The 7,840-nt window shown below is 46.5% G+C and overlaps 1 non-coding gene across 1 annotated transcript; it reads right to left on the bottom strand.

Annotated features, from left to right (window-relative positions):
* Nucleotides 1–5,307: 5,307 nt before the first annotated feature.
* trnat-agu (transfer RNA threonine (anticodon AGU)) lies at nucleotides 5,308–5,381 on the bottom strand. The gene has a single exon. It is a non-coding gene; the product is annotated as a tRNA-Thr (tRNA).
* Between the last annotated feature and the right edge of the window lie 2,459 nt (nucleotides 5,382–7,840).

The following is a 7,840-nucleotide window of genomic DNA, read 5'->3' on the forward strand; positions in this document are numbered from 1 at the left end:
AAATGATGAGGGGTGTGGACAGAGTGGATAGGGAGAAACTGTTCCCACTTGTGAAAGGATCGAGAACGAGAAGGCACAGATTTAAAGTAATTGGTAAAAGAAGCAAAAGCGACATGGGGTAAAACTTTTTCACACAGCGAGTGGTTAAAGTATGAACTGCCTGAGAATGTGATGGAGGCAGGTTCAATTGAAGCATTCAAATGGGAATTAGACTGTTATCTGAAAAGGAAGAATGTGCAGGATTATGGGGAGAGGACGGGGAAGTGACATGAGGTGAATTGCTCATTTGGAGAGTCAGTGCAGACACGATGGGCCAAATGGCCTCCTTCTGTGCAGTAACAATTCTGTGATTCTGTGATTCCAATATTCAAGTCATTTCTATATATGGTGGTCCTGACACTGACCCTTGTGGACATCACTGTTCACCATCTTCCATTCTGAAAAACAACCAAATACCACAACTCGCTTTTCTTGATATTTCATCCGTTTTTTAACCCAAGCAGATACTGACCCTCCTATTCCAGGAGCCTCAGTTTTGTTACCCAGCCTTTTATGTGGTAGTTTGTCAAACGCTTTCTTAAAATCCATAGAGACAACATCCATTGCTTTCCCTTCATCAACCTTTTCTGTTACTTCATCAAAAAAATCAGTTATATTAGTGAAGAAGTGGAAAGGTGCTGAACCTCTCAGTTTTCGATCTACCCAAACCAAGTTCAAGGCCTGAATAATGAACCGATTGCCTCATTAGTTCTGTGAATAATACAATGATTTAATAGACAAAGTTTTGAAACATTCCTGCCCATAAATCTTGATAACAGAGAGTGTGTGGATCTCCTGACTCAGAATGTTTAATGGATACAGTCCTCAGATCCGACAAGGAACCCCTGAACATCCACAGTAAAGACAGTGTGGATGAGGAAATGTAAGAGCCTGGAGCTGAAACTCAGGGACGGCCGAGCTCTCCTGTCATTGAGCTTGTGTGTCTGCTCTGCTCGCCGCACTTCCGGCTCTACTTTGTTTCCAATGAAAAGATGAAAAGGGCCGTTCGGTTTTCCTCTCACTGACAGCGTGTTTCACTCGGGTTAATATAACCCGGGACTTTTGCTGCTGAAATGAATTCTGCAAGGTCCCAGCAAACACACCGGCTCCCTCCTTTCTCCCCTCTTTCTATCGGATTGTTTTACCAGGAGGGGCTCAATAATAACAAACCCCCTGCAGGGAATGATCGCAAATTGAGCATCTAAATGGGGCAAGTGGGCAGCTTTCTGGGTTCTAGGTTCCCCCTACCCCGCCCCTCCCTCCCTCCAGTCCAAGCCCCTCTTCACTTTCTTTGGGACTTTGATGAGGGTGAAATGGGGAAAGTTCCCATTGATGTTTGAATGCTGAATTGCTGCAGGGATCTGCGCACGCGTGATGCAGCCCCGCCCACAGTGGGACGTCACAATGAGGAGTGGAGCGCATGCGCAGACGTTCCCAACCCAGTCTGTGAAGCCATTCACTCAATCAGGGGAAGATGCTTTAAATCAGCTGCTAATGGAGACTTCCTGGGCCCGGGGGAAGGGAACAAACAGCACCTGCTTCCAGCAGCCACTGCTTTGGGAGCGTGTCCGCAGATGTGCTCAGAGATTAGCATTGAGTGGTGGGAAGTTGAGGGGGAGTCGGGGAGTGTTTGTAACAGACTTTTTTTTTATTTCCAAAATATACTTTATTCATAAAAATCTGTAAAAATTACATTGCCAAACAGTTTCCAAACAGCACCAAAAAATACAAACATTGCAAGGGAGGTCAGTTTCCTTCAATACTGTCATGAGTTTCTTCCCAACCCTTCAGTTTCACAATTGTCATGTCAATTACAGTTTTACATTTACAGCAATTGAGAATATTAACGATACAGTTCGAGGGGTTTCCCATGGATCCAGCCCCTCAGTCCAGCTTGGTGGGGGAACCTTACACTGTGGTCTTTCCCCATTGAGCCTTTGCTGCGGCTGCCCCAAGCTTTAGTGCGTCCCTCAGCACGTAGTCCTGGACCTTGGAATGTGCCAGTCTGCAACATTCGGTCGTGGACAACTCTTTGCGCTGGAAGACCAGCAAGTTTCGGGCAGACCAAAGGGCGTCTTTCACCGAATTGATAGTCCTCCAGCAGCAGTTGATGTTTGTCTCGGTGTGCGTCCCTGGGAACAGCCCGTAGAGCACAGACTCCTGTGTTACAGAGCTGCTTGGGATGAACCTTGACAAAAACCACTGCATCTCTTTCCACACCTGCTTTGCAAAGGCACATTCCAGGAGGAGGTGGGTGACCGTCTCTTCCCCACCACAGCCAACGCGGGGGCACTGTGCGGAGGGGGCGAGACTTCGGGTGTGTATGAAGGATATGACGGGGAGGGCCCTTCTCACCACCAGCCAAGCTCCGTCTTGGTGCTTGTTTGAAAGTTCTGGTGATGAGGCATTCCGCCAAATGACTTTGACGGTCTGCTCGGGGAACCATCCGACAGGATGCACCGTTTCCTTTTCCCGTAGGGCCTTGAGGACATTCCGTGCAGACCACTGCCTGATGGACCGGTGGTCAAAGGTGTTTGCATGCAGAAACTGCTCCACGAAGGATAGGTGGTACGGCACCGCCCAACTGCATGGAGCGTTCCGCGGCAATATGACCAGGCCCATCCTTCGCAACACCGGGGACAGATAGAACCTCAGCACGTAGTGAAACTTGGAGTTTGTGTACTGGGGATCTACACACAGCTTGATGCAGCCGCACACGAAGGTGGTCATCAGGATGAGGGCCACGTTGGGTACATTTTTCCCGCCCTTGTCCAGAGATTTGAACATCGTGTCCCTCCAGACGCGGTCCATTTTAGATCCCCAGACGAAGCGGAAAATGGCTCGGGTGACTGCCACGGCGCAGGAGTGGGGTATGAGCCAGAACTGCGCCACGTAGAGCAACAACGTGAGCGCCTCGCACCTGATGACCAGGTTCTTACCCACAATGGAGAGAGATCGCTGCCCCCACATGCCCAACGTTTGTCGTACCTTGGCTACTCGCTCCTCCCATGTTTTGGTGCACGCCCCAGCCCTTCCGAACCATATCTGTTTGTAACAGACACTGTGGAGCAGGAGCTGCTCCCGGAACATGGAGTGAGCCGGGGACATGGGGAAGGGAAAATTCATTCTCGGACAGTGTCTGGACAGGCTCAGGGAGACACAATGGGAAGAAATCACTATTGAAAATCACTGACAATTTTACCACCCAAAGGAGAGGGAATTTTCCTGCTTTAGTTCCAGTCTCTCACTGTTTGTTGGATCGTGAACAGTGGGGGAAAAATAGCCGCACAACAACGATGTGGACAGTTTGACAAAGAGCATTTATTGCAGACACCAGGTGAGAAGTGTGAAAGGCACATTTTAAATAGTGGCTGCCTGTTTTCCGTTGAAATAGAAATGCGACTGTGTAAAGGTCACTGCTCTATCGGACAGTCCCAGTCATTGAGCAGTGCAGGGCTTGTGTTGTTTCTGAATGTCACAAACTTGTTGTAAATCCACTGCAAACACCTGGTAAACAGAAGCTGAATGCTGCAGTACTGCAGTGGAGTCAGACACTGACACCGTTTGTGTTCCTGGTTTTCATTTTGTGATTGTTCATAATGATTATTATTGGGACGATTACATTGATCACTTTTGTATCTTCTATCTCACCAGTTCTTTCATTCCTGCAGGAAAATACACCAAGGAACCTGAATGGATGTGGTGATTCTTGGACACAAAGAAAAGTGCAGGGAGCTCATTCCAACACACAGTCGGTACAGGATCACTCCCAAAGCACAGAGATACTGCCAGCTCATCAGTTCCACTGGAACAAACAAAAGAAGTAGTCAGACAGACACTGATCCCAAAGTCAAGAGACAAATTTTCAATCCAACAGTCAAACAACAGCAGGAGAGACTGAAGTTGTTTCCATTTCACTCCAATTCAGTACAGCTGACAGGTTGATCCATCAATCACAGTCCAAAAACAAACTCACCATCAGATCTAAATAAACTCTGTCACCATGGTTACATTTTAAATATAAAATCTGAAATAGAACAGACAAAATTTACAGAATTGAAAGGTACAGAATGAATGCAAGGAGGCTTTGAGGGGATTTGGACAGGTTAAATGAATGGGCAAGAACATGGCAGATGGAATATAATGTGAATAAGTGTGAAGTTCTCCACTTTGGTAGAATAAACAGAAAGACAGAGTATTTCTTAAATGGTGAGAGGCTGGGAAGTGTCGATGTCCAAAGGCACCTGGGTGTCCTTGTTCCTGATACACTAAAAGCTAGTATGCAGGTGCAGCAATCAATTAGGAAGGCAAATGTGTTCCAACTCCTGAATAATAAAATTGTGAGTTTCGCGATATTTTCTGGACACATTCCCTGCTGAAAGAACTAAGAACTCTTTTCTAATTTACACAATACTATATACACACTCATCAAGCCTCCTAAACGAGCATCCTTGGTGCTGCTCTCTCTTCTCCCAAACCTCATCTCATGTGACTGTTACATCATCACTCTGATTGTGGGAGGGGTTGATCCCACTGTCTTCAGCATTAACCCTTTACAGCCTCATACTGCACTGTCTGTCCAAAAAAATCGGTGGAGGGAACTTGAATTATCAAAACAGCAACAGCTGCCAGTTGAAAGTCAACTCAACCCATCAGAGAGAGAGAGAGAGAATGTCAGAGAACTTCCTGCATCCAGTCCTGACCCTGTCACACTCAGCAGCTGCTCACCCAGACCCCACTCTCATCAACACTGAACATTTTTACTGAGACCCTTCAAATACTGTTTATAAAAGGCCGCAAAGATCAAAGTTCACACAGTTGTATTAAATACAACAAAGTTTAATATCTTCTCACCGTTTCTCGGTAACCACATGAGACATAGGTTTTCTTATTTGGTTCCTTTGACTTTTCTTGTTCCTGACTGACAAATATTCCAAACCTCAGATAAACCCTCCCACTTGCGTCATGTCCCAGTCTCGGTTAAAAGCAACACATAATGACACAAACACTCTCCTTCAGTGAGATTAATATCAAGCTGTTTTCCAGGTTGAATGTAACTGTGAACAAATTTATGTCAAAGAAGTTACCTTTGATGTATCAGCACTGAAGTTCTGTACAAGGAGGAACAGCCATTCCAAACTCATATCCTTCACAAAGGCTGTTTTTGTATGTGATTGACATTCATCATGTATTTTGAATTGAAGCTCACAAGACACAGATGTCAGTGTTGATAATGAAACTTTTCAAGCATGTTGCTGCTGCGAAATAAGGCTCTGCTGGGAGTTGAACCCAGGATCTCTTGTTTACTAGACAGGTGCTTGAACCAACTAAGCTACAGAGCCAGATTGCAAATGTGTGTGCAATTGAAATCAAAGGAAGACCTTGCAGATAGTGGGCAGACTTTGGCGAGTCAAGAGCTGAGTTCGTCACGGCAGAGTTCCCAGCCTCTGACTCGCTCTTGTAGTTGTAGCTGCAGTTGTAATTGTAATAGGCAACCGTCCGTCTCGGAAGACGATGGGCTACACCCGGGGTGTACGTCACTTCTGTGTGAAACATCGTTTGTTGTGGCTGTCGAGGACGACTCGTGAGTGACGATCCCTTCCACAGCTGCTACAGATGAATATCATTGGCCCGAGGTCGACTGATAATTTTTCCTTCCTCTGAGCTCTCTTTCCCACCATCTGGTCATTTCTTTTGTCCTCTGCTTTTCCCATGGTCTTCCTGAATGCCTTTCTCCAGGAATTCCAGTCAGCAGGAAGGACTTCCCATGCATCGACTCCAATCCCAGTCAGCTTGAGAACTCGCTTTGCAGATGTCCTTGTATCACAGACGTGGGTGACCTGTTGGTCTCGGGCTGATAGCAAGCTCACCAAAGAGCATGTCTTTGGCAAAGCGACCGTCATCCATTCAGCACACATGACCCAGTCAACAGAGTCACCGCTGACTCAAGAGGGCAAACATGCTGCAGATCCCTGCACGCTGGTGTACTTCTGCATTCAGCACTCTGTCCTGCCAGGAGATGCCCAATATCCATCTGAGACAGCGGAGGTGGAAGCTGTTCAGCTGCTTTTCTTGGCTTGCATAAGTTGTTGATGCTTCTCTACTATAAAGGAGGGTGCTGAGAACACAAGCCTGGTACACGCGGAGTTTTGTATTTTCGATCAGTTTGCTGTCGGTTCACACTCGTCTTCTCAACTTTGACATGACAGCTGCAGCATTGACAATCCTGGTGCTGATTTCAGTATCAAGGGACAGATTGCTGGCGATTGTTGATCCAAGGTGTGTGAAGCTGTTGACAACCTCCAAAGTGAGCCTGTCGATGTTGATGGAAGGTGGAGTCTCTACGTCCTGGCCCATAACTTTGATCTTCCTGCTGCTGATCGTCAGTCCAAACTCCTTGCAGGCCAGGGAGAACCGATATACAAGCTGCTGTTAATGAACTTCATTATGGGATGTCAGCACAGCGTCATCAGCAAAGAGCAACTCACAGACCAAGAACTGACTCATTTTGGTCTTGGTGCGCAGTCTTGCCAAGATGAACAGCTTGTCATCAGCTCTGGTATGCAGGTGGACACCCCCATCTGAGTCACTGAAAGTTTAAAATAGCAGCATGGAGAAGAATATGCCAATTGTAAAGGATGTGAGCTGTGAGGAGGTTACAAGGAGGCTTCCAGGGGACTTGGACAGGATAAGTGAATGAAATGACAGATGGAATATAATGTGAATAAGTGTGAAGTTATCCACTTTGGTAGAATAAACAGAAAGACAGAATATTTCTTAAATGGTGAGAGGTTGGGAAGTGTTGATGTCCAAAGGGACCTGGGTGTCCTTGTTCATGAGACACTAAAAGCTCGCATGCAAATGCAGCAATCAATTAGGAAGGCAAATGGTATGTTGGCCTTAACACGAGGGGTCATGAGTACAGGAATAAAGATGTCTTGCTGCAATTGTATAGAGCCTTGGTGAGATCGTGCTGGAGTATTGTGCACAGTTTTGGTTTCCTTATCTAAGGAAGGATATACTTGCCACAGAGGGAGTGCAACGGAGGGTCACCAGACTAATCCCTGGGATGGTGGCATTGTTTTATGAGGAAACTGGGCTTGTATTCCTTAAAGTTTCATTTAAAAGGCCATTTAAAACTGAGATAGGGTGGAATTTCTTCACTCAGAGGGTGGTGAATCTTTGGAATTCTCTACCTCAGGGGTTTGTGAAAGTTCAATCATTGAGCATGTTCAGGACAGAAATTGATAGAAATCTTGATACTCATGACATCAAGGGATATGGGGAGAGCGCGGGGAAGTGGTGTTGAGGTAGATGATCATCAAGGATGTAATTGAATGACAGATCAGGCTCGACAGGGTAAACTGCCTCCTCCTACGTTCCGAAGAGAGTTTGCACCAGGACACAGCCCTGTTTTACCCCACTGCTGATCGTGAAAGTGTCTGATGTTGCTCCATTGTAACTGACGGAACTGTGCATGTTCTCGTGGAAAGAAGAGATGACGCCCAAGAGTTCAGGAGGGCAGCCTAGTTTCCACAGCAGTTTGAAGAGTCCGTCTCTGCAAACAAGATCGAAGGCCTTGGTGATGTCTATAAAGACAATGTAGAGTGGTCTGTCCTGTTCACAGTACTTCTCCTGTAACTGCCGAAGTGAGAAAATCATGTCGACTGTCGATCTACCAGCTCTGAAGCTGCACTGAGACTCAGGATAGATGTGATGTCAGGGTCTGCAATCTGGTCAGAGCAATGCGAGCAAAGACCTTCCCCACAATACTTAGCAAGCAGATGCCTCGCTAATTGCT

Source organism: Heterodontus francisci, unplaced genomic scaffold (genome assembly GCF_036365525.1).
Source record: "Heterodontus francisci isolate sHetFra1 unplaced genomic scaffold, sHetFra1.hap1 HAP1_SCAFFOLD_58, whole genome shotgun sequence".
NCBI lineage: Eukaryota > Metazoa > Chordata > Chondrichthyes > Heterodontiformes > Heterodontidae > Heterodontus > Heterodontus francisci.